Genomic DNA, 10,000 nt, shown 5'->3' with positions numbered 1-10,000 from the left:
ATTATCAATTACTGCATGATATTTCTTATATTTTAATACTTAGAGTATTAACGGTTAAATATTTTCATCAAGTATCAGTAATGAATGTTGTGTAAAATTTAATTTCCTGTGAAACAAGTTATTGAATAATTTTAAAGAGTGTAATTATTTCTTTTGTCTTAGTCTAAAGATTTATCATTATTTAATATTTTTTGTCGAGAGATTATATGATTTAGTGTTAACATTCTTTATGTCCTAAACTAAGTTTTGCTTACCCATAATATTTTGTAAATTCTTCAAAAGTATTGTAATTTTAATAGAAAATATTTATTTTTTGTTAAAACTATTATTTTAATCACCAGTGTTTTCACATTACTCTCTCGTATCCCTTTTAAAGAATCGAAGTAACAGGTGATTCTGAAATAAAAACTGCCGAGTTTTGTTTTGAGGGCACTTAAAAGTCCTTTGGATATTCAGTGTTTTTATATATTGTCTGGCAGTTATACAGTGGTCTCAAAAGTGGGGTATTGGTTGTTTTTCAACTGTAACAGATATATGTATAAACAAACAGGAGAGTTTGGAACTATAGGGGATATGTATCCTGGCAGCCATAATGTATATAATATTATATGCTGATTCTTACACCATGTGCCTCTATGGTAATATGTATATAAATATGTATATATATATATATATATATATATATATATATATATATATATATATCTATATATATATATATTTATATATATATATATATATATATATATATATATATATATATATATATATATATATATATATATATGTATATATATATATATGTGTGTGTATATATATATATATATATATATATATATATATATATATATATATATATATATATATATATATATATATATATATATATATATATATATATATATATATGTGTGTGTGTGTGTGTATGTATATATATATATATATATATATATATATATATATATATATATATATATATATATATATATATATATATATATATATATATATATATATATATATATACATATATATATATATATATATATATATATATATATATATATATATATATATATATACATATATGATTATATATGAATAAATATATATATATATATATATATATATATATATATATATATATATATATATATATATATATATATATATATATATATATATATATACACATATACATGTGTATATGTAAAGATATATATATATATATATATATATATATATATATATATATATATATATATATATATATATATATATATATATATATGTGTAATAAATGTAATAGTTTGTTATTACATGTTTAAAACACATGACGTATCACGTCATTTTGGATGAAGATGCTAGCGTGAGATTTGCTGTAGTCATATAAAATCATAAACAGGATGCACTATGCAGCCTCGGCAATGTAACCTTTTTCTGAAACGTCAACACCAATGCATCAGTGTGTGAGAGATTGTGTCGTCACCAGATGCAGGTGTCTTCCGAGAAAGAATGTAACAGTTTCCATATTGTGTTTAAATGCTACGACAACAAAGCATACGATATCTGTGATATCGATAATTTAAGCAGTTCATATCTATACTTCACCTAAATTGGTCATCCGACCAAACCAGCTCCACTCCTATGATGGAGATGTTTAACTCTGTTGTTTTTAGAGAATAAATACTTTTTGAAGCTAATAAGATGAACTTCATTATCAAGACTTAACATCTTAAACAACACATACTCAATGTGTGCTCATAAAAGTAGCACACTAATAAATAGTGGCAGCGGTTAAACTCTACGAATCAGAGAAAGATCTTCAGGTAATTATAATAATAAACTCTAAGAATTAGAGGGAGATCTTCAAGCCATCAAAATAAAGCTGTAAAAACCAGAAAAAGATATTCAAGAACTCAACGTTAATGTATCTACAATTTTGACTAAGTAACATAGTCCATCGAAATCTAAAACATTTAATGAATGTTATACATACAAACTGATGAACTGGATCTTCAATCAACATCCTAGGAAACCCAAGGACCGACATTCAACGCTTACAAAACATATCCAGGAAGCACTACATTCAACAGAAACTCGAACGATACATCGCTAACAAAACATCAAGAGAGAAAGAGAGGATGTGACGACATCACACAGAACCATATATAAGCAAAGTACAATTTTTTAAATTCATTCCAGTTTGGGCAGTGAAGTGTAGTTATCACGAGTCGTTAGTCGATTATTACTGGGGTGAGTGGTTTGCTAATCTTTTATTTTCCTTTCAATAAAGGAAACTGTGTTCAACTCCGAATTCTCATCTAAAATTTTTTCTCTCTTTGTGCTAATTCCTTTTTCTTTCAGAAATTTACAGGAAATATCTTTGTGTTCGGTTTTCTTTCAGAAATTCTCGGGAAATGTCTTGGGATTAGTAACATTGTTTGGGGAATTTTATTATACATATGCGTTTACGCAGTGGACGTCTGTATTCATATAGATATTTTGATAGAATTGCAAGGGGTCGAAGAGATAGGAAAAGAAATACAGCAGTCATGACTCCCCCTGTGAGCCCCACCCCTGGACCTAGTGGCATAGGCCAGACTAATCCTCCCCCAATTGTGACGCTTGTAAATGCCAGGTCAGCATTCCTTCCTTTTCAGGGTCGAGTCAATGGGTTCTTGCCACAAAATGTGGAGTCATGGATTTCATCCGTCGATGCCCATTTAAATGCCAAACAAATCGTAGACCCTTTTGTACAATTACCAGAAGCTAAAAGTTTTATAGATTTTTCTAAGGGGGATGCGAGTGCGTATTTGAGAGGTGTTTCATTTCAAGAAGCAGTTACCTGGGATGATTTCAAAGTTAGGTTACGCGCGGTCTATGGGGGTGAAGAAGCCTTGGATGTAGTATTAACGTTAAGAAATACACTTAATCAAGCCACTATGAATTGGCTTAATGTTATTGAGAGAGCAGCTCTCATAGCTGATAGGCTCAATGAATTTCAGGACATTTTAGGTAATTCCACTTGGGTTACTAGAGATAACATCTCCGTGAAAGATTTTTTACGATTAATGTATTTAACTTGCATGACACTTATGTTGCCTGAAGCTTTAGTGCGGTGTTTTGATAGAAAGTTAACGCCTGCAAGTACGGAATTGGATGTATATAAACAGATAAAAAAACACATGTCTAAGTGTCCAGATCTCGATCCCGTGTTAACTCAAGTTTTTGCAAAGAATGAAACAAAGCCACAAACAGTGAACGTAGTTAATAGTCAAGTAGCGGGAATGATGTGTTATAATTGCAAACGTCAAGGTCACTTAAGCGCGGACTGCAGAACGAAATTCTGCTCAATTCATAATAGTTCGACACATTCACACAATCAATGTTACTCGCGTAAGACACAACAGAATCCCAGAAATACACAGTCAATTCCACAGTCAGTTCCATATGGAAATAAAAAGAAAAATCCTCATTTTAACAATAAGAAGAAACAACCAAATGTCAATGCAGTTCAGAGTCTAAAGCAAACAAACACTTCTTCGAATATCGCTGAGCCTGGGTCGTAAACCAGACCTCGCAAGGTCAGACTAATTTACAGAATGTGCAGAGCAAAGCAAATATCACATAGTTAACTCCAGAGGGGAAGAGAGTGATGTTGGGTCAAGGTCATTCATGTCAACATCAATAGTATTGAATAATCAATTTAATGTTTTATCAGATAATTGTGTGGCAATAGATATTCCTATGAAAAACACGGCCGAATTACGTAAAACAGTGCATGCTCCCGTAGATTTGCAACGAATTCATACAATACTAAGCCAAAATGAGTTACGACCAACCTTATATGCTGTAAATTTAGAACACAAATCCTTTATGTTATTTTTTGACTCTGGTAGTCCACGTAATATCATGGATTTGAAGACACATCATTTGTTGTTTTCGAACTTTCCGATTGAAAAATCCGGAGTTAGACTCTCGGGTATAGGAAATAATTAATTAAATGTCATAGGCATAACTCATGTTCAATTCAAAGTCGGTAAACGAACGTTTGCCGATACATTTGTTGCTGTACAAAACATTGATATGTATCCAGCTGTAATTATAGGATACCCATCTATGGGAAATCAAAACATTATCTTAGCCCCTGCCAAGCACGGCGTGTATATCAAAGGGAAATTCTATAAGTCTTCTAATACCTTAAAATCAGTTTTGGATAAAAAGGAGACGACAAATGTAACCGTAACGTACGTTGAAGAACCAATAACTTGTCTCACTAATAAAGAAATAATATACGTGACCCAGCAGAATTCTCGTTCACCCGTAATATCATCTTGCACGCAATCTATCGAGCCAAACGTACCTTTGAATTTAATAGTGCAAATAAAGAAAACATTACCGGGATCTGAAATATTAATCCTTTCCGACACTTTAAAAACTAACGGATTGTCTGTCACACAAGCTATTTATGCAGTAGGCTCACATCAACAATGTAATATCGAAGTCTATAATCATTTAAATAACACTTTAGTAATTCACAAAAATCAACATATCTTGGATGTAGAAGTTTATAAACATCGTATTCTTACCGTTGCTGAAATCAATCACTCTCAATCAGTTGCGGATGAATCCCTTTTGCGATCTATTAAAAATAAAATTCAGTAAAGACATTCAAGACGAAGAAATTCAGCAGAAAATTTTTGGACTTTTAACTAAATATCATGATGTTTTTTCCACTACGGATGGATCCTTAGGAAAAACAGATGTGATCAAGCATCAAATAAGGTTAAAGGACAAGCAGAAAATTATCTATGTACCCTCGTACAGACTCCCTATGAAATTCCAGAATGAAATAAATGATGAAGTAGGTAAAATGCTGGAAGAAGGAGTCATTAGGAAATCAAACAGCCCTTATAATTTTCCTTTATTAGTAGTACCGAAAAAAGATCGAACATGGCGTATCTGCGTCGACTTCCGTCGTCTAAACGAGGAGACGATCCCTGATCGATTCCCAGTGCCATATACTGACGATATTTTGTCTTTGTTAGGTCAGAATAAATATTTTACCAGTTTAGACTTACCTAAAGGCTTTCACCAGATATCATTAGAAGAAGATAGTATCCCATACACAGCCTTCAGCACAGCCAGGGGACATTATTAATTTTTACGAATGCCTTTTGGTTTACGTTGTGCTCCTATAACATTTACAAGAATGATTAACATAGTGTTTGGAGACTTAGGGGATATATTGCATGCCTATATGGATGATCTTGTAATCTTTTCCAACACCTTAGAAGAACATCTACGTAAGTTAGAACTAGTACTACAGAGATTAAGACAACATAACTTAAGGGTAAAGATTAGTAAGAGTTAATTTTTCAAAACAGAATTAATATATTTGGGTTTCATGGTGTCAAGCCAAAGTCTTAAAGTAGTCCATGATAAGGTGTCGGCTATACGTAATTTTCCCATACCTACTAATGTCAAGGGAATACAGCAATTTCTGGGTTGTAGTGGATATTACAGGCGTTTTATACGCAACTATTCAATAATAGCCGCTCCTTTAACTGATCTTACGAAGAAGGGCGTAGATTTCATATGGTCTGAGCAACATCAACAGGCATTTAATACCTTGAAAGATGAACTGTGTAGTTCTCCTATCTTAAAATTTCCTGACTTCGGTAAGGAATTCTTCTTTGCAACAGACGCCTCAGACTTAGGAGTAGGAGGGGTATTGCTTCAGCAATATGATAAACAATTTTTCCCGATAGCTTTCTATTCTCGAAAATTGAGAACTTCCGAAAGTAAATATGCAGTAATAGACAAGGAAGGGCTAGCTATTGTTAATTCACTAGTGCATTTTAAGTTCATAATTTACGGTTATCCCGTTAAGGTTCTTACTGACCATAAACCACTAACAGAGTTCTTTAAAGGCTTCAACCACAGCCCTAAACGAACTCGGTGGCATTTGATCATTCAAGATTTTGGCGCAAGAATCGGGTATTTACCTGGGAAAGCAAATATCATTGCGGATGCATTATCACGATACCCCGTGTCATCTTGTACGGAGCCTTTAGCTGAATCAATAGATATATCAACATCCATGCCTATTGTTAAAACGATATCTGAACAAGAAGATTTAGGCTGGAGCGCTGAATTATTACAGACTGAGCAAAGAAAAGATCAGAAAATAGAAACAATTATAAACGCTTTGAAAGGCAATCATAAGGAAAAGGGATATATAAAGTATAAGCAGCAGAATTATATAATCAAAGATAATATTCTGTGTAGGACTGTGACAAGGAAAACCCGCAATAACCCACATGTAACTAACGACCAGGTAGTAGTACCAATCTCACTTATTTCCACTGTCCTGAATTGTTTGCATTCAAATCCATTACATGGACACCAGGGGTTCTCATTAATGTCACAGAAAGCAAAATCATTGTTTTATTGGCATACGATGCTTACAGATATAAAAAGACACATAGCTAATTGTCGCACATGTCAGGAAAACAAAGGGCATACAAAAACACCTGTCAGCCTAGGGGCTTATCCCGTGCCCAATCAACCCTTTGAAAGAATACATTTAGATTTGTTAACAGGATTTTACGAGTCAGACAGAGGAAAACAGCACCTCTTAGTAATTATAGATGCTTTAACTCGATATACAGAACTAATAGCGCTTAAAACTAAAACTGCGATTGAATGCGCTAGGAAGTTTTACAAGTGTTACATTTGTAAACATGGAATTCCACACATGATAATCTCAGACTCGGGTGGTGAATTTAATAATCACTTTCTTACCTCATTGTGTGAATTCCGTAGCATAAAGAAAATAAATACCATGATATATCACCCAGAGTCGAATGGGCTAGTAGAAAGAGCAAATAGGAAGATTTTAAATATATTAAGAGTAACACTAGGGGGATCAGACCCCAACTGGGATATTGCAATACCGGCGGGACTGAGTACTCTGAATCATTCATATCATATATCAATTAAAATGTCACCGCATTTAGCATTGTATGGTACCCCAGTTCGAACGCCTTTCCATGTATTAACGCCTACAACTAATCTATCAAATCCTTTAAAAGAATGTATAAATGCAAGTATAAGTCGATATGATATCCTTCGAAAGAATTTAGAAGAATCATAAATCATAATGAAAAGGAATCATGATAAAATAGCGAAGCCAACTAAAACATATACCGTGGGTGATAACATTTATATATAAATCAATGTGGGTAAAGGACTCAATTATAAACTAACACCTAAGTTTGAAGGCCCATTTAACATTTTGGAAACATTAACGGCCAATAGGTTTAGAGTTCAAAACGTATCCCAACCCACGGATGAAAGAATAGTACCATTGGCTCACATAGGAAATTGAAAAAAAAAAAAAAAAAAGAGAGAGGGAAAGAAGTGAGGGAATTTTTTTTTATTTTATGTGATTAAAAGTTTTCTTCTTAATAAAGGAGTAATTACATATATTTTTCTCGTTATAGGTTTCCAAGATGAATTTTTTGTTGTTGTGGAGTGATATTGTTCGCTCAGACATTTTTCTCGTGTGGGATGAGCTCTAAAACTAAAAGTATAGATTTTAAATATGGCACTATAGTTGGAAGACAAGAAGACGTTTTTATTACATCGAGCAACGTAGTTGTAGAAGTGAATATGCAAGCAATTTTTCTTCAAGAGAATGATGTCACTACCTTAAGAACCGCCATTTCAAGGTTTTCTGCCTCATTGGATGAGTTGCATAGAAGACATTTTCATTTGACTATAGAGAGTTTGCTTGGATCAACATTAAAAGTTGCAGAGATTCTATCTGATGACTTGAAAATTAAGACTTACGAGACAGGATCTTTGGCTTATGACCTTTTGATGTGGACTGTAGGACACGAACATAAAGAAAGACAAAATTCGTCTAATTATGCTGCATTAAACATCTTTGGGTCTATTGCAAGTTTAGGTTTAGGAATTTCCAATCGTCTTAAGATTAGTAATCAAAATAAGAAAATTGAGTTCTTGACTCATGAAGATGAATTGATTATGTCAGAACTAAGGAATCAGTTAGCTTCAATCAATCAAATTATGGATTTAGTAAATGAACATTCAAATAATATCATTCAGATTATGGAAGTACAAGATTGGTTGGCAACGTTAACGTATTATGATTCAAAGATAGATCACATACATAACAGAATTGCACATTTCATTGAGAAATCCAAGGATTATGTTGAAGCTATCACGTTAGCAACTAAAGGTGTACTGTCGCCCCATTTGTTGCCTATAAATTACTTAAAGTTAATTCTGGAGAACGGAAGGGATAAACTAGGCTATGTTCCTTGGTTAGGCGAACGCATGTTAGAATTTTATTACAGCCTAATTACAGTAAGCGTTGATAATAACAAGATTAGGATTACAATTCCCTTTGATTCTTCTGATGCCTGGCAATCTTACAGGATATCACCATTTCTGACTTTCATGACGAATCACTCAAATCCATTAATATCCAGTTTGACAGGACACGTATTGATTTCCCCAGACAAGGAAACATATACGGTCATTAAAGACTTAAATCAATTAACTCACTGTTCAGACGCAATGGATAGAAAAATATGTACAGCTGACTCATTTGAATTCCATAAAAACTTAATGGAATCATGCAAGTTAGGTATAGTGCTAGAAGGTGCTCTCTCCCATAAAAGTGAAAATTGTCTGGATAAGCTTTATCCCTTTGACAATAATGAGTTCAATTGCAGACTGAACAATGGCTCGTGGATACGATACGACAAGGACGGCTTCAATGTATCATGCCCTGACGGATCCACGTCATTCGCCCACATCTTTGTTGCAGCAGATGGTTGTATCGGGACTTCCCCTAATTCCATGGTGACTGGTCTAAGGACACTCATCAGAGAACGAGCCTACTTCGCGAACTTCACGTGGACATCTGCAATGCCAGCACTACCTCTCCCGTACAATCAACAGGTTGCCAAGCGGTTGATGAAATTGACCAAGATGGACCACCTGTCACCGACTTATAAGGAAATTCTTCACCCCATACTACTAGCAGGATTAGGCATCACGGTGATGATATTTATCGCCGTGAACATCCTTGTTTGGAGTACGTTACGGTACAGCAGGAAGCTAAAACAGAACGTTTCGCCATGTCCAGACAAAACTCCTTATTTAATTCAGTTTAAAGCTGTTTGAAGTGGCCACCTCATTCGCTAAAGGAGTAAAATGTTTGGAAATTGAGTTTGTAAGAAAAGCTGTTAGTACTCTAGTAATATGTAAATGAGGAAATTTTTGAACTTTGCATTGTTATAAATACATTTGAAAAAACATTTAAAAAGATATAAATAATTTTTTCTCTCGGCATCTAATAAAATATATAAGCCGGAATGTTAAAAGAAAAGAGAAAAAAAAAATTAAATTAACAGAATCTATGGGCATCTAATAAAATATATCAGCCCTATATATATATATATATATATATATATATATGTACAAAACCGTGGTACGTGTACGTACCAAAAATTCGTGTTTGTGCACTAATATTGAATCTTTAACAAGGTAACAAATATTTTTATTAGTTACCGTATTTTGTTAATCTATGTTTCTGACAAAGGTAACAAAATTATTCTTTAACAAGTTACCGAATCATATGTATATCAGTGTTTTTTTTTGTACCATATAATCATTTGCTAGCAATGTACCATATATATGATCTGTATTTATCATGCATTTATTTTTCTTTGTTTTGGTAATATCTTTTCATATGCATTATTGTTATTATTTTTTGATGTGCCTATTTGGACATTCATCCTAATTTGCTTATGGCAAAAGTTAAACAAAGAATAATACATATGTCCAGTCACACCTAGTAAATATGTTTTGTCTTGTTGTTAAATTTTTTTTGAAAAAATTGAGATAGCTGGCCGAGCTAAGGTAATAAATGTAATAGTTTGTTATTACATGTTTAAAA

Source organism: Palaemon carinicauda, chromosome 17 (genome assembly GCF_036898095.1).
Source record: "Palaemon carinicauda isolate YSFRI2023 chromosome 17, ASM3689809v2, whole genome shotgun sequence".
In the NCBI taxonomy this organism is placed as follows: Eukaryota; Metazoa; Arthropoda; class Malacostraca; order Decapoda; family Palaemonidae; genus Palaemon; species Palaemon carinicauda.
Note: the sequence above shows the minus strand (reverse complement) of the source record.